This window comes from Cheilinus undulatus, linkage group 18 (genome assembly GCF_018320785.1).
Source record: "Cheilinus undulatus linkage group 18, ASM1832078v1, whole genome shotgun sequence".
NCBI classification, from domain to species: Eukaryota; Metazoa; Chordata; class Actinopteri; order Labriformes; family Labridae; genus Cheilinus; species Cheilinus undulatus.
Window position 1 is genome coordinate 19,486,578 of NC_054882.1, and position 21,432 is coordinate 19,508,009.

General features: G+C 40.6%; 1 protein-coding gene across 1 annotated transcript in view; it reads left to right on the forward strand.

Moving 5' to 3' along the window:
- Positions 1–7,381: 7,381 nt before the first annotated feature.
- luzp1 (leucine zipper protein 1) overlaps positions 7,382–21,432 on the forward strand; it is a 75,413-nt gene continuing 61,362 nt past the window's right edge. Inside the window, exon 1 of the mRNA XM_041813369.1 lies at positions 7,382–7,643. The gene's annotated coding sequence lies outside the window, so the exon portion shown is untranslated. The remainder of the gene's footprint in view (positions 7,644–21,432) is intronic.

The window sequence follows — 21,432 nt, forward strand, 5'->3', positions numbered from 1 at the left end:
ACTAAACAAATCAGTATCATGACAGTTTTGTCCTTCATTGTCTTTCTAAGATGGTGATGCAACACCTGCAGAAGAAACCTCACTGTGGCTTTTGATTTTCACACTTCTTCTGTCTGCGAGGTTTTGGCTCTGCAGGTGCAGCAGCAACCATGGTCTGTTTATAGACGTGTTCACATACAAAACTAGAGAAGCTTAATTACTGCATGAGAAATTAAATAAAACATTTGTCTTGTCAAACCCAACTTTGGTTAAATATTCCAAAGTTTAAAATTCATCTAGAATTAAGCTAGGATTAAGGCCTGTTTTTTCAATGAAAATAATTCAAAAAAAGGGCATAATCACTGACAGCCTCGTGCAGGTGAACCCTGATGTTCTGCCCTGCTGCACAAGTCAGTCCAAGGATCCTCCTCTCAGATTGTGGTTGTACTTTCAGTCCAGGTGTGCAGAGATGCATAGAGGGAAAGCTGCCAGGACTGAATAGCTTTCTTTTTTTATTGGATATAGCTGGCTAACACCCTGAAAGAGCCGTGTAGTCAAAAGTCAAAGTCATGCATTCCTCTGGGAGGCAGGAAGGGAGTGAACTGCCTGTATGGAGCTTTTCTCGTCCCATTAACACCTTTTCACTGTTGCTCCCTCACCTCACCTTGATCCATGAACGCCTTGCAGGATATTCAACATGCTAACAGGCGTGAGGATCAACAATCAGGCTTGTGAAGAACAGGGAGGAAGTATGAGGCCTAGAACTGATAAATGGATCGTGCTGGGCTGCATGTCTTGCCTGGCAGAAGGGATCCTGCCAAAGCAGAGACTGTAGGTCGCTCTGTCTCTCTCTCTCTCAGGCAGATTTACTGCATGCCAGAGGCTGAGGTTTGAGGAATGTCCCCCTGCAGTGAGACAGAGAGGGCCAGGGGAGGGTGAGCGAGACAGGCTCAGACATCTGTACTTTGAGATGATATAGGACCTGACAATACAAGAAGATTTTTAGATTTGGAGCTCTGTCTTTCTGTCCTGTGGGAGATTCAGTTTATCTCTAAATAATGGCGTAAAAGCCTCAAATATGAGAATTCAGTGAGAGGTGCTGCATCTTAGAGTCACACAAGTGAGACAGTATTTTGACGTGAGCTTAAACAGTGTTGCACAATGTTATCAGTGCTTGATGGCCTTGGATAAGTGCGTGTTTCCCTCTATGACGAGCTGCCCCACATTTTGATCCATCAGGGTTACATCTGTTTAAACATGGGCCATAACCCACTCTGAGAGGACGGCGAATTAAGCACATTAATCCTTATCCTCGCTGTAAAAAGGACATAAAGTAGGAAAGCTTCAGTGTAAGCCATATTGTGGAATTAAATCCTCCCACTCTGCTCTAAATTTATTTTTTACATGCTCACTTTGTAGTCAGAAAGAATATTATCAGGTGACAAGTGACCTGATCTTTGCACTCTATGCTATTGGTTGCTTGAATTTTGTAATCTACGCAGGATTATTAGAGATTAGTCTGCGGCGGGTCGCTCTGGATGAGATAAAATACCTAAAAATGTGGAATACAAACAGCAAAATCACACTGGCCTCCTTTTGAATGGGGGGTAATTGTCATCACATTCTGTGCTGTTCTCATTGGAACAAACAACTAGATGTTGCAGGGTGCTGAAGGATGTTTGTGATTAGGAAGGATGTTGGCTTGAACACTTCTCTTCCTGAATCAGCTTGCCTCTGTGCGCTGCAGGAGATTAAATTCCCTGCAGCCCTGTCTTTATGCATCAGATATCAGTCTGTATAATACATTTGCATTTATTTTATTTGAGGAAAATTCCTAAAAGGACAGAAACCTGTCAGTGCATGAGTAAAGCCACACAAGATGTACGCTACAAATGCCCATAAAACAGAGGTAGTTTCCATGCATGTCTTTAAAGCCTGATGGGATTTGTTTTTATGCGCTGCCTCTTCATAGATTAGAGTTTTTAATGTCTAGAGCAGACTAAAAAAATGAGGGATTATCCTGAATTCAACAGCCAAAACACTGTTTTCCCCTCACACTAGGAAATGAAGACAGACATGCAGCATTTTTAAGAAATGTATAAGCAAACATCTGCGCTCAGACCTTCCCACTGTGGCATTCAGGTGCCTGGGCATGCCCGGTTATGCCTTCACCTTGCAGCGGCCCCTGACGGGATTTAATTTCGTTTTGATTGCTTGGTATGTTTGGCCTTTTCCCCACCTGGAGATTGCAACGCTATATTCTAATATATCTATTCCTTACCAAGCCAATTATGTCAAATTGGCCTTTTGACAAGGGAGCAATGTTTTATGAGGGGGAAAAAAAGGCTAGACTGTGGGAATCTATTAAAGTCCCTGTAAAGTGATTAAAAAAAAAAATCTGTATTTAGGTTTATCATATGACAGGCCACTGTGTTATGAACCACCAGGCCAAATTTCAGTCATGAAAAACATCACTAAGTTTATAAATTTAAGCTTCAAAATCATGAAAAATGCAACCGTAAAGGCTGTTCTAGGATGGTGTAGGCGTGTCAGGTGAATGAGCTGAAGCCACGCCCACTCCAGAGAAATACAATCCTCTCAAATTTAAAAAAAAAAATGCTTCTGATCAGAGTTTAGCTGCTTGGCTCTGTGTCATGAGTTGGGGATTAAATTCACTGTTTTCTGGTACAAATTTCTCCAGTATGATACTTTTAATGACCTGTAGGCCACTGTGGCTGATACTTATGGGACATTTACCTCACATAAACAAAAATGAAATGATTTTATATCATTGTAGCACAAGAGGACGGAGCCTTTATTGGCCATTTTAAACCAAGCCAGGAAAGAAGTTAACTTTTTAACGGTCTAAATCCAAAATTCACTTACAGATCTGTGTTTTCACATGTTTACAGAAACCTTATTCCAACATATCTGGTGTGTTAGGACACAAAATTTGGGTTTTCACTTTATAGGGACCTTAATTTAACCTACCATTAACGATATAGTCAAAGTGACTGATAAATGTGGAGCCTTATGTTCCAAAAGTCACACAACAATCAGCCTAAACTGTTAGAAAGATACAAACACCTCACTGTGGCAGTGTATCTACATAGGCTGGACTTCACCTGGTTGGCTGGCTGCCTATCACAGGAATAAAGAGGCATTATATCACATAAGTGAAACCAGTCACTGATTGAAAGGCAGTAAACTCGCAATGAAAGGTTTACAGCCGCACCATAATCACTCTGCAGCACCCAGAGTAAACAATATACCTCTGTTATAGCTTCTACACTGTACGGCTGCAGTGCTTTGAAGCTAGCATGCTAAGAAGTGCCAGTTTCATAACAGGGACAGTGATAGGGGAGATGTTGCCTTAAGTGACAGCTCAGATTGATCAATGTGTCTGTCTTGAAGGTCACGCCGTCTGGGCTGCACTGGGGTTAAAATCAGAGATGGTGTGTCCTGGTTCAAGTTGCTGAAATGCTCAGTAACTAAACATAGATGATGGGTGAAACAACTTTATAGTCATGAATTACACCAGTAGTATAGAGCTCAGATGGTAAAACAGGTGTCCATATAAGGAGATCTTGGTCCACATCATACATTGCTTGTGACTGATTATATCCACCCTTTAAGATTCAGCCACTGGATGGCAGAAGAGCAAAAGTCTCTGTTATTGATGCTTGGCTCATAAAACAAGAAATGCATTGTTCCAGACCAGAAGGCCACTGAAGGCCAAAAGGGTCAAGCACGTCCGTCAAGCAAGCTGATGTGACAGAGGTGAAGTGACTTCTTCTAGGCTTGTAAAACAGAAAGCATCAGGTCAGAACCAGATTGAATGGAATTAACGTTATCCAAGCTACCACTGGACATCAGCTCAACCAAGAAACTGAGGACAGCGCAGAAGATCTGATAAGCAAAAAGAAAAACTAAGTAGTTGGGTTGCAATGACTCGCACCTAATAAAAAAATGTGTCACCAGAAAGAAAAACTTTCAGAATCAAGCTGTATGACTCATCTGACCACAGAACAGTTTTCCATGTTGCCTCCGTTAAATGATCTTTAGCCCAGAGAGGACAAACAATGATTTCTGGAAGTGTTCCTGAGCCCATGCAGTGATTCACAGGATCATGCCTGTTTTTAATGCAGAGGGCCTGAAGATCACAAGCATTCAACACTGACCTTCACACTTGTCCCTTGCTCACAGAGATTTCTCCAGATCCACTGAATCTTTTGATGATATTGTGGACTGTAGATGGTGAGACATTCAAAGTTTTTGTAATTTTACATTCAGGAACATTTTTCTGAAATTGTTCCACAGATGTAACCTTGCAAAGCAGATGGATACGCCCATTTCCTTGTTTTTCACAGGTGAATCCATCTTGTTAAGCTCCCATCTGAACCATTTGGGCCCGGTTAGAAAGTGACAGGACCAATCAGTGACAAGGGGCAGTACTTTCAGGAGTGATGTAAACAAGCAGCAGCAAGAGGCCAGTGCAATTATGGTGGAAGAGCTTAGCGTGGATGCTGCTAACGCGTAAGTTTTATCAGAACTTGACAACATTTCTTTGTTAAAAGAATAACAAAGAACAACAGTGAGTTGTTTTCTTTTCAAAAGCGACAAAAGTCGAGTATTAACATGTCTATAGTCGCCATGTTTCACGTTATTCCCCGGTAGCTGCACACACGCAGTTCAATAGCTGCTACATCCTGTGTTTTGTTGCTCTGATTGGCCCGTAGAGATGTGACAGACAGAACATTCATCAAATCACACTCTGAGTTTTTTTCAAAGCCTCTGTCTTTTCTCAAACACTTCCTATTGAAGCTTTCCCAGATGGATGTGTGAAACGAATCCATGTGGTGTGTCAGGTTACCACAGATGCAGTTTTTTGCAGACTGGTGAACCTCTGCCTCTTTACTTCTGTGAGACTCTGCTACACTAAAATGCTCCTTTCATACCTAGTCACGTCACTGCTCTGTTTTCAATTAGCCTGTTTGATTGAAAAATGCTCCTCCAGCTGTTTTTCATAAGTAGTTCTTACTTTTCTAGCCTTTTGTTGCCCCGTTTTTACTTTTTTGAGATGAGTTTCTGCCATCAAACGCAATATGATTGTCATGAATGGTAAAATGTCTCAGCTTCAACATCTAATATGCTGTCTATTTTCTGTTGTGAATTTAAAAAATTGGTTTATAAGATTTTCAAATCATTGCATCCTTTTTTTATTTACATTTCATAAAGAGCCCCAACTTTTTTGGAACTGCGGTTGTATAATGCTCAACAAACTACAGAATGTACCAGCCTTTACAGGCAGTTAATCAATTAAACATTAGTCTTTATAAATGCCATATAAAAAGTTTGATATTGCTTTATACATGCTTACAATTAAATAAATGCTGTTAAATAAATCAGCTCTAGATTTCTATTGATTTTGGCGCCCCCTGTGGACAACACCGTACCTCTTATCTCTATGCTGATCCCTTTTTTTACATGCAGTAGATTTTTTTTTTTATCTTTCCTTTTTTAATTTCAACAGCAAAATGTGTCCCTCAATCCTTTGTGGGTCAAATGTAAACAAAGTCTGCCTTTGGAAAGTGCTTCTAATCACTTCCTCTGAAGAATTAATCAATCTTGACACTGATGGTCTCAGTGGCTTTCTTCGCACATAAAGAGTCAGCTGTTTCAGTTTCACTGGGTTTCATTTTGAACTTAAAACTCCTCACAGTAGTTTTAATGAAACAGCGGATGGACTGATCATAAAACACGTCTACTGTTTCAATGTCATCATCATATTTATGTCAGTCTAGTCTAGGGTAGCCCATATCATAATTTGAAACGATAAGAAATCTTGAAGGGCTCTTTGTTGTCCAAACTGGATTAAAGGTCTCACTCGTGTATCTGCTCATTTACAACCACTCCAGAATAATAAGCATTTTTGTGGTGGTCTGCTCACTGTTCCTAGTTTCTTTTATGGGCATTAGAGTGCACACAAGCAAACAAACATAGCTTAATAACAATACACCAAGGGATTTAGAATGTGTCCATGCTACCGGAAAAAATAAATCCATAATAGGTCTAAATTTAGATGTTTTTCACCCTCTTTGGCTTATAAATTTCGAGCTACATGTTTTATAATAAAGCCTTCCTGACATTAATGGTAGGCTGCTATTATCAAGGGTAATACAAAAAATACATATTTTAATGTGGAAAAGTGATCCATAGGCCTGCCAAAAGAGGAGAGAGCACTGTCTGAACTGTGTCAGTATGTTGGTAATGGTTTGGCTCAGTGTTGCCTTTATTGTAGACCTTGCTCAAGAGAGGGCCCTCTTTTTGGAAAACTAAACCATGAGATTTTACAATTTTAGTTGCTTTGGTCTTGTATTTTTGTGTCAGTATGCTATTGCAGAGATGGAAAAAGTACCAGACTATTGTACTCAAGTAAACGTAAGTCATTTAAAGTTTACTCAAAGTACTGAGTAGCCCCAAGGGGCTGTCACAGTGAAATATGATCTGTCCATCAGGTTCTTAGTCACATCTCTTACTATCGCCCTATAGACAATAAGAATTCTAGGAAAGTACACAAAGTACATTTACAGATATAAATATTGGAAATGGAAAATTTGAATGACTTTCTAAATGGCAGTGGCTCAATAAATGTATTTGTAGATAATGTTAATTTCTCCAAAAACAAATTGTTTGCACTTTAATTTGGTTTATGAAATATAAACATAAAGGAAAATACTGAGAGTCTCATTTTACAGCTGTATGTGGATTTTGGTTGGCCCCAGAAGATTTTCAGCCCAGGATATTAATATTCCATTAAGACAGAAATAAATTCACACTATGTTTGAAGTGGAATTTTTAACAAGAATAGAGTGAAATGTGCATTTGTCACTCTAATACGTCATTTTGATTTTTTTTTTTTTTTTTTTTTTTTCTTTTTGCTAAAATATCACTGGTTATAAATTGCTTAAATTTAGGATCGACCATGTTTTTGCCAACCTTCATGGGCCCCCCACTGTGGCTGTGCCCCAGAAAGCTGCCCCCTTTATGGCCGGCCTTGTCTGTATTTATAAGCTACCCTTAGGATTGAAGCCAACATTATAATCTTATATTTAGATAGGCACACGAGTTGTGCTGTCTAATAAGCCTGCCAACCGTGTTCTGATTATTTTAAGAATATTTAGTTGAAGAGTGGCAGAGAAGAGGAGATGCATTAGCCTGGATTCATTCCTCCCCACCGGACAGACTTGCGTATAATGTTTTATGGGGGAGAGAGGCGGGACCTCGCAGCCGGGAAGGGCGTTCTCTTTGCGGTCAGACCGGGCAGAGTCATCCCGAGGGGTGGGTTCTCCGGCAGCCGAGAAGGAAAACCCACCTTTTTTCATTGTTAAGGACGCGGTGGAATGTGATGGTTTGATCTCCAGTGGGCCAGGGAGGGGAATATCCGAGAGGAAAGGACCGACGAAAGTGTTTCAGGGAGGGAGGGAAACCGTAAAACCTATCCCTCTGTCGTCTCCAACTCTCCGCTTGTCTGTGAGAATATGTGGATGAACTTGTTCTCGCCGAGTCGGCAGCAGCGAGTCCGACCGTCCGCATGAACTGAAAACCGTGTGGAGTTGTGGATGTACTGCCGTCTGTCCTGAATGGGAGCTGGACTACATGAGGTAAAGTTGAAGTCTTTATGTTTGGTTTTGTGTTGGGTTGAACAGGGAACATGGGGACAGGGGTTTGAGGCTTCAGACAGCGGCTTCCTGAGCTGGACCCAATCAGTCAGGACTGCAGAAGTCTGAACTGCGGCAAGTTTTTCAACCCTCCTCCTCCTGCTTGTCGTCCTTCTCCTCCTCCTTTGCTCGGTTTGTAGCCAAAATGAAACATCCACGACTGCGGAGAAAACCTCAGGTGGTTAAACTGTAGCTTCCTTTGAATATTAATAGATAATTTCTTATCTTAACACTCGATTTTTACGATGTTTCACGCACCAGGCGGCATAATAGTTTGATGTTTGCCAGGTTGTTGCGTCTAATAAATAAATGTCAGTCGTCTTATTGAACACAAAGCTATGGCTTATCAGGACACAGAGTTTATAAAGACAACACTATGGGACTATTACATGCTGCTGACATTCACGTAATATTAGTTGCCATGTTATGCCCACAGCACTATACCGTGCCATGTTTCAACGTGCAGGCTGTCGTGGTTATCAAGATGTAATTCCCGTTTCTTAAGCTATAATGGAATCCAGAGGTATTTCATGAATGAAGTCTATTTTTTTGTTGACAGCCAGTTTCAGTCACATGAGCAAGCGTATCGATTTGACTGCATAGGGCACTCTACTGACCTTTTTTCCAATATGGATGCAGAAAAACATGAAAACAAAGATCTGTATCAGTATATTTCATACAAAGCAACAATCATATTGGCCCACCTATGCTACCTAAATTCCACACTTGAGCTCAGAAGTCACCATGAGGGCATTTATACTCTGCTTGAGTACATACACAAGCCTGTGTAAGGATTTCATTGTGGTTTTTACATCAGGAAGGAACACCAAACACCGCCTTTATTTAGGTCTTTAATCCGCTGAACGAGTCCACTGTTAGTTAACCCATTTTGGAAGCAGCTGGGAGACTCTGAACCAGTTAGGATGAAGTAGTTATGCACATGTTTCTGTGTGCAGGGGTTGAAACAACCTCAGCATAACAGTGAAAGAGCTGAACAAGCCTGATTTCCAAGGATAATGAATTGTTAATGGAGTTTGTAAAGGAAATATGCCAAGTATTCTGTAGTTACAGCCCCTGAACTCAGATGATTTATTGCTTTGCTTTGTTTATAAATACAATATTTGAGTTTTGGATTGTTCAGCCCACATAAAGCAACTAAATGACACACAATTTTGGGTAACTTTGACATTTAAATTAGAACTGTTCTGATGTTGTTTTCATTTTTCTAATACCTAGCTTTCAGTATCAGGCAATACCTAGTATCCCTACTGTTCCTCTTAAAATAGACTGACAGAACAATGGAAACAAACCAGTTATTACCGTTTATCTAGTTTTGACTAATAGACATTTTATTTAGGCCATGTTTACACAGCAATAACTTAACCAACCTTGGTTTTGTTGTGTTTTGGCAGTCCATTCATGTGACATGCCTGTAAATGGAAACTTTATAAAATAGCATAATTATTGTCATCAAGTAAACAATCAATACTGGGTTTTGTCTGAAAATGGTGACTTTTAGCACTTGCAAATGGCCATGCCAAACCAAACCACGCTGTGATGACTTTTTCTGTCACCAGTTTGGCTGCACCCAGAATGGTCCCACTCTGGAGCAGGGCCTGCCTGCCTTGCCTCCGAGCGCAGTGACGTCACAGCGATTCGGGGGATGCCTTACAGCAACTGCTGCACCAAATGGGTAGCTCGGTTGTGGTGGAAAAGCAAATCCCCTGCTGCGCTGGGCTGCTGTGCCCAGTCAAACCAAGTAGAGCCAAGCTGCTCAATGTAATAGAAAAGCCCATCTGCCTCATCATCCGTTCCCATGTTGGGAAAAAAATTCTTATATGGCCTTAGCTGACGTCACCTGAAACCATTGTTGGAAAGTAACTAATTACATTTACTATGGTAACTGTAATTGATTAGTTTTTTGTGTACTGTTACTTTTTGAGTAAGTTTGGAAATCAGTACTTTTCCTTCTACTGAAGTAAAAATTAACCAGAGTAACTGTACTTTTACTTGAGTGGGAGAATGATTCTACATCACAGCCCAAAACAGCCTCAAAACTGGAGCGTTGATATATTTTAAGGTTAAATATTTCAGATTTGATTTAAACTCCCAACGTGTAATTTTAACTCCATTCTGAGTGAAATGGTCTACAGTGTTGAAGTTGTTTGATGGTGTTGATCCACCAGAGTTTGTTCAACTTCATAAAGAGTTTCAAGTTTGGGGGATGTGTGGGTAGAGTTTCCCATCATGCTCTTGGGCAGAGTGCTTAGTTGTGTTTGGATGTTGCCTGTACTACAGTGATCTCTGCTGGGGTTCTTTTGGCTCTGAAGGATTGTTGTTGTTTTTGATGTGAGGCTTATTTTCACCATGAGTGAAGTTATCCACCATATTAGAGTTCCTGTGGCTTTAGGTGCTCTTAAAGGGCACATAGAGGGTATTCTTTATTCGTATGCATTGCCCTGCTCTGAGGTTGACTCTGCTTTGTTCTTGCCAGATCAAGCCCACTTTACCACAGATTTGCAAGAGTTACTTTCAAAAGTGTACTTTAACTATATGTAGTGTACAATATAGAAAAAAATGCTGTGTATTTTACTTTATTATAGAGGTGTGACTTCACCTGAACAACAACTTGGTTGGAGATCTATTCTCTTGTTGCTCTTGCCAATAAGGAAAGATCAGATTTTATTGTGTAGCCTAACTCCTCAGTAGCTATTCAGTGAACCTAATATTTTATTTATTTTTACATGAGTAGATTTATAGAGCAGCACTTTTACCTACATACATTTTATTTTAGACTAAAGGTATATTTTTTGGCTCCGTTTCTGTTTAACTAAAAGAATCCGGTGTTACAGCTTTACATGGACTAAAATCAGCAAACAGTGTAGACATTTTCATTCTGTTTAAATATGCATGTTTGTGTTTCTTTTATTAGGGTGCTCTGGGCTCTGCTGCACAGGCTGCACACATGCATTAAACTGAGGTGGCAGAGCCTGAACAGTAGGTGCCCTGTGCTGCCTCACCCCAACAGTAATAGAGGAGTGTGTGCATGTGTCAACAGCAGAAAAAAAGGTAGTTGTAGTGGTGGAACACTAATCTGCCAGGTGGGGCTCGTAAAGAGCAGCGCAGGGAGGGAAGCAGGGATGGAGGGGACCTGCCTTGACCTGTTTCAGACATGAAGGAGACAAAAAAAATCACTGATGACTTTCCAGTAAGGCTCACCCTCTCAGCCAGCTGTAGATCACACCAGCTGAGCTGAGTCTGTGCTACTGTGAACCCACTCCCCTCCTTGACACACAGGCGGTTACTTACATGGCAGCTTGTCATGGTGGTGAACGTGTGAAAAGGGTTTCCTTTGGTATTTTTGCAAGGATTATGACACCGCATGTGGAGGGAATGATTGCTGTAGATGTTGTCAGTTTGGAAGAAATGCAAAGGGAAAATTAAATGAGAGTAGCAGCAAAGTGTAGAGTGAGATTTTCCTTGATTGCTGCTTGATCCGTGCTTTTACAGCCTCGGCTCTCAGTACAAATAACTCCCAGCGGATGCCTCCTTTGACTTTCATCCCAGTAACTGAACATTATCGCTCTCTGCAATGATAGTTGGGAATGTTGACACTGTAGGAGTGCCACCGCTGCAAGCTGCACTTGTTTGGTGAATGAGTGATTGGGAAGCCAACGAGTGAAGGTTAATAAGACAAATTTTGCATCATGTCCAGTCCAGAGTTAAAGCTGCCATGCAAACTGATAATCATACCCCTCTCTCTTCTTTTACGACACTGGCAATACCTTGCATGATTGGTTTTCCACTCCACAGAACGCCTCTACCGCCCTATGAAACTGCCTGCACCGCTTAAGGTGAAACCAAAAACTAATCATTATGGGTGTCCAATAAGGGTAATTATCAGACTAAGCACTGGACCTGAGGATTACAGAGTGGCAAAATGGCTGCTCTGGGGATTACATTAAAATATAGAGGTTTTCTGACTGGGAGAATCAAACCACCGGGAATGTGGAACCCAGCCTGTCAGCGGTAGTATTACTGCCACTCGGCATATCAAGGTTTATGTGCAAAGCTCCTGCTGTTAGTTTAGCACTGTTACTTCAGTGTGGAATTGCAGGTCATGGGTACTGAAATTTTGTTTCACAAGTGCATACAAATGAAAATAAATTTTATTAATGCTTAGTCTGGAAAAAGGCCCATTCAGAAACTGTCTGTTATTGATTCAATTGTCTGCTTGTTTGCCATCACATTTCACACTGTCGAGCCCTCCACCTGGAATATTGGCATTAATATTCTGGAAAAATCCAGCTTGATCCACCAGTAGATTTTATTTTTAAAGTTGGAGAGAAGAAAAAATCAGTTTTGAAGTACCAAAATTAAATATTTCAAGTGACCCAACAGTGTAAAACTCAAAAACATCCAATTTACTATTATAAATGGCAAAGGACACTGTTAAATCTTAACATATTTGGTGTTAAATCTAAGGAGTGTTTGCTCTTTCTATTAGAATTAATCAGTCAACAGCTTATATTTATATAGTGAAGAAAAGACACTAATCTCATGACACTGCAAAATGGAGCCGATCTAGACTCGGGTGGGACAGGTACTACAGTGAGTCGGCCTGACTCGTGTGAAACAGTTACTGCTAAATATCAATGTTTTAATAAAACATGGCACTCTAAACAGATTTTTCTGCCAGTTTTTTATTTGTCTGTTGGTCAAACACTGTTATGCTTATGCATATGGTTGTTTTGCAATAAAATTAACAATCACAGAATCCTCTAACTTGAAACTTTTGTTACCGTGGACCACATATTATATTGTACTTTATCCTATTGCATTGCATCGTATTGTATTATATTACATCGTATCCCACCCCATTCGTATTGTAATGAATTGTATTATACCATCTAATATTGTATTGCATTGCATTTTAACATATCATAATGTAATGCATTGCATTGTATTGCATCATATCGTATTACATGGTAACATATGATATCATATATCGCACCAAATCCCATAGCATTGCATCCCATCCCATCATATCCTATCACTTTGATATGTGCTGTATTATATCATATCGCATTGCTCCGCATGGCATAACATTGTATCATACTGTCAGGTATCATATTGCATCACATTGTGTATTTGGTATGGTATTGCATGAAATCCCTTTGCATTGCATAACGTACAGTATTACATCCTATTTTATCAAATCACATTGCATTGCATCCCCTGTAGCATATCAAATTGTAACACCGTCCATTGTATCACATTACATTGCTTTGCATTGCATACCTTTATATGGCATTGCATGACATCGTACCACATCGTATTGCATTGTATTGTATCCTACCTTGACATATCCCATGCATTGCATCCCATATTATCGTATTGTTTGGTCTGGTTTTGTGTCATATTGTACCATATCACATAATCCCAATGCATAACATAGCACGACACCCCATTTTATCATATCATATTGTATCATATTGCATTGCATACCATTACATTGCATTGTATGGTATCGTATCTTATTACATCATAATGCATTGTATCATACTGTATTGTATCGTATTGCATCGAATCAAATTGTATCATTTCGAAATACTGTATCCTGAGTTCTTATGTGATTTCCACACCCATAGAAAGTCTTTGTCATAATATTAACAGAGACCCAACACTAGTCCATCATTAAGCAAACTCTATGTAAAACAGGGTAAATCTTGGAGCAGAACCCAGCTTAGGATATGCAGGTGGGTTAAGAAAGTGTAATATAAGCACAGAGAGACAGTGATGGATTAAAGTACAAAAAGACTGAAACTACTGATCACCTGTCTAGAGTTATTGATTAGTTTTTACATAATAGAACATAAAACATCAGACTGGTTTGTTCATTCATGAAAGCAATCTGTGGTAAAAGTAAAGCCCCACAGGATGGGACGTATGTCCTTTCCGGGGTAACCTTTACATCCTAATAAGCTGTAATGGATAGTGCTGATAGAATTTGGACCGGATGGTGTTGGTGTTGGTTATTATTAGTGCTAGACACTGGCCTCCTTGAAATAGCATAGATGAATCATGGTCTCTCACAGGCTCGTATTAAAGCCCACACACAGCCTGTGAGTGTATATTCTTTGGAAGTGTGTGTGCGTGTGTGAGCATGTGTGTGTGTATTGTCATAATGCAATAATGGGCTCTGTATCCGGGACAGAGACTGCTGTTGACAGAACGCAGGCCAGCTGGAGTTTCTGTTTGTCTGTAAGTACACTTCATGAGGGTGGCGTAATGCCATACAGTCACCAAAATGACAATTCATGTGTTTGTACTGTCACAGGAAGGAAGAGCTGAAATATTTTGCAATCAATGAACACTTAATCTGTGACTAAAAACCCTGAAACATCTGGCATCTTTTGGATTTTAAGGATTAAACACATTTTATCTCTTTTTTGTGGTTGTAAACTGAACACCTACAGCTTTTGGGTTATGTTTTGTACAAAAGGTGTTGCCTTTGTTCCAGGGAAATCATCAGGGAAAGTCAGAAATGGCATTTTTACAGGTTTTGCACATTTGAAAACCAACAGTTTCCTATAAATTGTTTATGGATAATCACAGTGGTAGCTTGTGTGTTGGGTATCCATAGAAATGTAGAAACAACTTAATAGGCAAACAAAAAAAAAATATAAATAAGACTGACTTTCCCTTTTCTGAGTTCGTCCAACTTTTAAATTCGTCTTTTTGAATATCTTTTTGGATTTTTTTTTTTTTTGTTTGTTTGTTTTGATATCTAGAAACTTTTCCTAATGTCATACTTGGATTTTTTTTTACATCCATCCATCCATTTTAATACAATGGCAACAATAATATAGGTTGTATGCAGGGGTGTAGCTAGGGATTTTGGGGTCCTAGAAAGAACATTAATACAGGGCCCCCGTGGCCCCCAGCCAAGCAAAAATGTGTCATTTTACTAATATCCATTAGTAAATTATTTGTACTATTTCCCTCACATTATATTATGTGTTTATTAACCTTTTCCCAAAGTATGACAATATATACTATTTTAACTTTCGAACATCCACATTAGGAAAATGTTTATGTACAGTATTTTTTCACCACTTTCAGTTCTTTATGAACCTCTCCTCCTATTCGGAGCCATCAGAAAACAAACCTTCATTTTCCCTTTCTTCCCCTCCATCATCTTGCTCTTTATCCCTTCTTTCTTCTCCTCCAGGCTCGCTCTGCTGCAAAGTGCTAGGGTTGGACTAAACCATTTTGACTTTTTTGGGGGGAGGAGCAGGGGCCCCCCAAAGTGTATTTTACTCTATTTGATGCAAATTTCAGTCTGTTGGCCATTTCATTCAGTGGCTTTGGTTCAATATGATGATAATTACTAAGAAAAAAATAAAAACAAAAAAACACACTTTTCATTCCAGGCTTCTCAAAGGCTCCACCCTTTTCAGAGCACCTGTAATTAGTACCCCTTTTTCCTCTTGTGCCACGCCCCTGGTCCTACGCACCCAGTATTGGGTAAACTGTTGTTCTCAGTTTGCAAACAGCACTTGGTGCTGAAACGCTGCCAAAAAATTTTTGCAATTTAGACAATTTAGATGGTTTGCTTCCTCTCCAGTGCACCTTCCTTGTTAATAAAGTGAGAGTACCGTTCAATACTATCAATTAGGGATGCAGGATGTTGGATTTTTTTTTGCAGGTATCCAGTATACCAACATATATGAATGTACCTCAGACCTACAATTTTATTCTGTAAAACAGACTTTAAAGCTTAAGAAATGTGGATGAAAACAGAAAAGACCATGGACTGTGGAGCAGTGGAAACGTGTTCTGTGGAGTGGTGAATCACGTTTCTCTGTTTGGCAGTCAGATTGGCAGGTCAGGGTTTGGTGGATGCTGGGAGAACATTACCTGCCTGACTGCGTTGTGCCAAGTGTGAAGTTTGGTGAAGTAGGGATAATGGTATGGGGCTGTTTTTCAGGGTTTGGGCTAGGCCCCTTTTGCCCAGTGAAGGACAATTTTAATTGCAAATTAGCAATTTAAAGTGCATGTATTAGAATACAATGTCATGACAGTCCCTGTTGGTGAAATCGTCAGGTGTCCAAATACTTTTGTCCATACAGTGTAAGTATTTCAGCATCACCTTTTGATATTTTCTCCACACTCTGATATCCTCCCTTTCCCTCTTAGCCCGGTCCTCCTGCCAGCTCCTCCTGCCAGCTTTCTTTATCAGTGAAGGGCTGGTGACAGGGCAGGGCTGTGTGATTTCAGCTGGAGTTCAAACTACTTGAACTTTGTGTGTACGTTGTGTGTGCGTTCATGTATGTCTGTGAGCCAAAGCACTTTCCTCAACACTGTTCCCAGCCATGTCGATCTGTCATCGGATACTCGGGGCTGAGTGTCAATCACTCAGTGAGTTGCAGCCAGAAGTACATCTCTGATCCAAGAAGCGTTCACACATGCCCCGCTCAGGCTCTCATTAACACATACACCGACACACACAGCGGCAGACATGTGCTCTCACTCTCGGAGAATTTCATGTCAACACAAGAATGGGTTCAGTGTTCATACGACTTGTTCTGCGTGTGTGTCAGTGTGAATGAGTCCCCCTCGTTAGTCCTGCAAAGCGTGCCAAACAGCCTCCTCATTACCAACCGCTCTGGTGGGCCTTATGTGCCGTGGTGGCGTGGTCGCTCGCTGAGGCTTCACCACTCTGCGGGGCTGCAAGTGACTGTGGACCAATGAATCTCATCACAGAGATCTGCCCTAATGAGAATGGAGGTGCACGTGACTGTGTTGTGTCAAATGTTATAAATTGGCTGAGATCATTGATTTTATTTCAAACTTTCTCAGGCCTGATTTTAAGAAAGCGGTCAGCTTTATCCTTTACATTTTTTGCTTAGATAAACTCAGGCAAATTGAAAAAAGGGTGTGTGATATTGATTAATCCCAAAACCAGGGCATTTTTTAAAATTGTATATCAGATGGTAGACTGTTAGCAGGCTGGGATTGCTGGGTGATTAATTTTTGTTATTCTTTATTTTTTATAGTGTATAGAATTTCATACTAGAATTACAGAATGTATAATTTTGGGTTGATATTATTAGGCAGCAGTACCTGTTTTTGATATAATTTTGCACTAATCATACAGTAAAGCCAAAAGTTTGTCAGTATTGCTTATATAATAGCTCCCTTCTCCTCAGTCATATAATACACCAGCAAGATTATAGATAATTGTTCATATTTTTCAGTCATGTGACCAGCACAGAGGCCATGAGGGCAAAAAGAGCATAGGACAGTAGCAGCTGCTGTTCACAACTACCTGGAGCTGCAGCACCAGGCTAGGCCTGCAACAACGAATCGATAAAAAATTGATAAAAAATTTAAAAGGTTGCCAACGAATTTATGTGTGGATTCGTTGTGTTGCTAACCTCACACGCCAGATGGATTTGTTTCACACATCCATCTGGGAAAGCTTCAGTAGGAAGCTGAGAAAAGGCAGAGGCTTTGAAAAAAACTCGGAGTGTGACTGGGTGAACGTTCTGTCTGTCACATCTCTACGGGCCAATCAGAGCAACAAAACACGTGAGGTAGCATCTATCGAGCTACTGAGGAATAATGCGAAACATGGCGACAGATATGTAAGTACTCGACTTTTGTCGTTTTTGAAAAGAAAACTCACTGCAATTCTCCGTTCTTCTTTTAAGAAAGAAATGTTGTCAAGTTCTGATAAAACTGACGCTTTAGCAGCATCCACCCAATCTTTTCCTCCATAACTGGAATATCCATGTTAAATTTTTTAATAAGGGACGCTGCCTCCCGGGAAACATCTGATTCATCAATTAATCAGGGAAAAAAAATCATCCGATTCATCGATGATTGAAATCATCGTTTGTTGCGGCCCTACACCAGGCATTCTAATTCTCCATCCCCTCGAATCGATGCCTGATTAACGATGCACTCAAGATGCTAACTTAAAATTAGATAAATTCCAAACTTAGCTTTGCTTCAGTGATCTTTACTTACCAATATATCTGCCGTAATAGGGGTTCCAAGGGGTGAAAGTCCATTTAAGTATTAACAGTTTTATGTATTAACAGTGTGTTTGGGTCAGTAAAGCTACCACTGTCCTAAAGGAACAGTGTAGCCTCTAACAGCATGTATCAGCTTTCTGCTCCTCTGAGTTTCTTCCTGAAATGGGTTCTGAAGAAGTGTGATTCAAGCTTTTCTCCTTAGCAGCTGGTTTATCCCGTTGAATAACGTTCCTCAATTAAAAAAATAGAATTAACCCTGTCCAAAACCCATACATGGTAATCTGAGGCAGTTAACTTCTCTAGTTTACATCGACAGGAAGCCATTCTTGCCCAACAAAGGGTAGTTTCATGTGTGACGTCATATGAACACTATGAATCAGTGAGCTTTGATCAACAGATTTATCACTGGAGAATCTGAATTCCCAAGTCCAAAACAGAATTGATACTACAGTGCAGCAAGATTGTGGAACCAGCTATTATTTGTGCTACTTGCTCATCTGTAAATAACTTTATTATGTTAATAGGAGTTTATCAGGTCAGCTATGTAAGCTTATGGTAATTTAAAAAAATTTAATTTGAAAGCTTTATTTTTTTATATGATCTTTATTAGTGGTGGGCGGTAAACTGGTATCAGTACCATCACTGGTAAAATTTCTGCCATGCTATGGATTTTTGCAACACTGTCACCACCGGTTTACACATGAGGCATAAACAGCAGCTCAGTTTGAGTCCAGTCATCATCATATTTTGAGCTGACATTAAAGAGCAGCCAGGGGTGCAGATGGCCTGGTGGTTTAAGGTGCCCCCCATGTGCATTGGTGGCCTGGGTTCGAGTCGGGCCTGTGGTGCCATTTCCCACATGTCTCTCCCTTACTCTCTCAGCCCTATCTCTGAGTCATCCACTGTCCTCCTCTACAAACAGGGGCGTAAAAAGCCCAAAAATATACCTAAAAAGTGGTGTCTCTGCTGGTCCGTCTGGACCTTTAACATAAGCTGGATTCAAGACAGTTTGTCTAGTCACCTTTAAAAAAAAAAACTGTTTAAGGGGGTTGTAACCCCTCAATATATATTTAAATGCATTTTCTCTTTTAAGTTTGAAACACCGTGATATAATGCAGCCACCCGAAAGGGCAAAAAATTACTGTGATATATTTAGGCCATACTGCTCAGGCTTAATCTTTATACATGTATGATTAAGCTGGTCAGAGCCAAAGCTTGAGTTCCATATAAGGTTTGTATCAAAGCTCTGACAGCAATGAATCATCAATCCTGAGGAAAACGTGAGTCTTTGAATCATTTACTGAAACTTTAATCTGACCTCTCTGCCCTCTCAGGGCTGCAGGATACTCTGAAAGACACGTTCCCATTTCCTCTGATTCTTTAACGTGTGACGAGCCGGATATCCAGTCACCTTAGCAGCTTTGTTACACGGACATTGCATTTCCTTTCGGGATTATACAGCTCAGTGGAGAGCTATAATTACACATTCCTAATAATGTTAGTAAATCCTCATGTAGCTGCAGAGAGGTTAGCATGACAGGAGGACAAATATGACCTTTCAGATATTAGATTTATCCTTGAATAGGTTAAGTATAGCATGCCGAGTAAGAAGTTAAGGCCTTTATTGAGTTGGCATTTGAAAAATTTAAATTTCAAGCGAGCATGGCTTGAAACAGATGTCTTTGTAACTGTTCTTAATAATTTACCCGTTGGTGGTAATGCAGACCTGTGCCAGACTTCCAAACTGCCTCCCAGCACCATATTTTAGATACTTTTTTTATATGAACACACGTTGCCCTCCTGCAAAACACAGAAGAGGGAAAAAATATCATCTGTTCTTCATTTTGGCTTTCAAACCATCGACCAGTTCTTTATCACAGGGGCGGCTGGAGCTGGCATTCGCCGCTACGATGCTCTACAAGAATGTAACATATTATTTGTGGAACTACTGATGGATGATTTGCATCCTCTCCTTCCTTGTACACTTTTCCAGTTTGATCTTGAATGCACATTTAAGAATTACTTTGTTTAGTCTGGTGTGAGTCATCACATGCGTCTGTTGTTTGCCTCTTGTAAACAATTACATTACCTATGATGAGCACAGCCTCACGCCTGCTTTTTGCATCTGTTACATGCCGTTTTAAATCCATCATCTCAGCATGTGGGATATGTTCATAGTGGAATCAGGACATCTTTATTTAAGCTCTCTATTTCTCTCACCAGCCTTGCAGCTCATGCCTGATGCCAGTTTATTCAGCTTGCACTGGTGCCAAGTATGTTTGTGGCTGTGAGATGCACATTGATAGCTGCAGGTGGTAAGTCCTCTAATGTTTAACCGTGTCCATGCCCAGCTGGCTGGCCTACATGGCTCAAGTTTGGACTTGTAATATGGGTCACTGTGCTCTTGTGTTTGTGTTTAACACGAGTCCACTCTGACCTGAAATGCAAGTTTCCTCGTGCTTTCAGGACTGATATTTTTTTTGTTCCAGTTTGGGATTCAGGGGCATTTTCGACCTCCATAAGTTGTTTTACAGAAGGTTCCCTGTGCGCCTGTTATGTTCCTGCTCGCTCAAAAAATGGCTACCTCCAGGATTCTGGAAGAAAAGAGGAAAGAAGTGCAAAGGAAACAGACTTCAAAAGCATGTAGGAGGCACAGCGAGGCAAGAGGGAGGGACTTTTAACAGGGGAAAGCTAAAGTTAAGACATTTCTTGTAAATTCCTCAGCCTCACTTTTATTTTTTTAGGTGTTCTCGTCCTCTAAAGGCCAATATTTCCTCTCTCTCCTCCTGATTGTTATCTTGTCTCGCTCTCTCTTTTCCTCTCTTTGCTCAAAAGGTGACCCCCCCCCTTTTCCTGTAACTCCCCCTTCTCTCGCCTCGTCCAGAAGTATTTTTGGAACTTAATGAAAAGAGAAATCCGAAACGCTTACCCTTAAAAGGTATGTCTGGGTCAGCTGCGTGGAAACTTGTGTTATTAATGTCCCCAACATTTTCTTTGTGAGTGGGTCATCTGTGATTATAAGCGTGCATGAGTTCAGTGCTGCGTACAGCGCAGGAATGCTGCGGGTTGGGGGGCTCTAAGGGAAAGAGGGTGGGCCTACATCTTCAGGGAAAGAGGGGGGTCAGGGGCATATTTGGCATATTTCAGGAGCCATTCCAGTCTGGTTCAAGATTCATTTCTCTTCCTAGAGATCTGGCTGAGTGGCCAGACAGACAGCAATCGAGGACGGAGGAGAGAGGTGAACATCACGCTCTAGTTCCTGTCAGTCTCATGATGCTGATGGAGAATGGTGGTGCTGAATACACAATCTTCCAGCACAGGTGGTTAAAAAATAACTACCTTTTGCCACCTACAAACTGACACAGATGTCTACTCTCCCACTAAGTCCAAAACCTCATTTATAGCCAGAAACAGCTCCATGTTGACCCTAAGTCCTTCGTCCAGGAGCAGGGTTTGTGTGTCTTGGGTACCATCACTACAGTTTAATGACTGTTTATATGTTGAGAGCAGTAATATGTCTCTTTCAACCTCTCCTCCTCTCCAACCAGTTACTGCGTCGCTCCCCTAGAATTTATGATGTTTGAGTCTGTTATTTGCAGATGGATGGCTGCTGAGTGACGTGACAGCGGTTGGCAGGAGTTCCCTGCAGTGGTACCAGTCCGGTGCTCAGCAGAGGACGGGTTCAT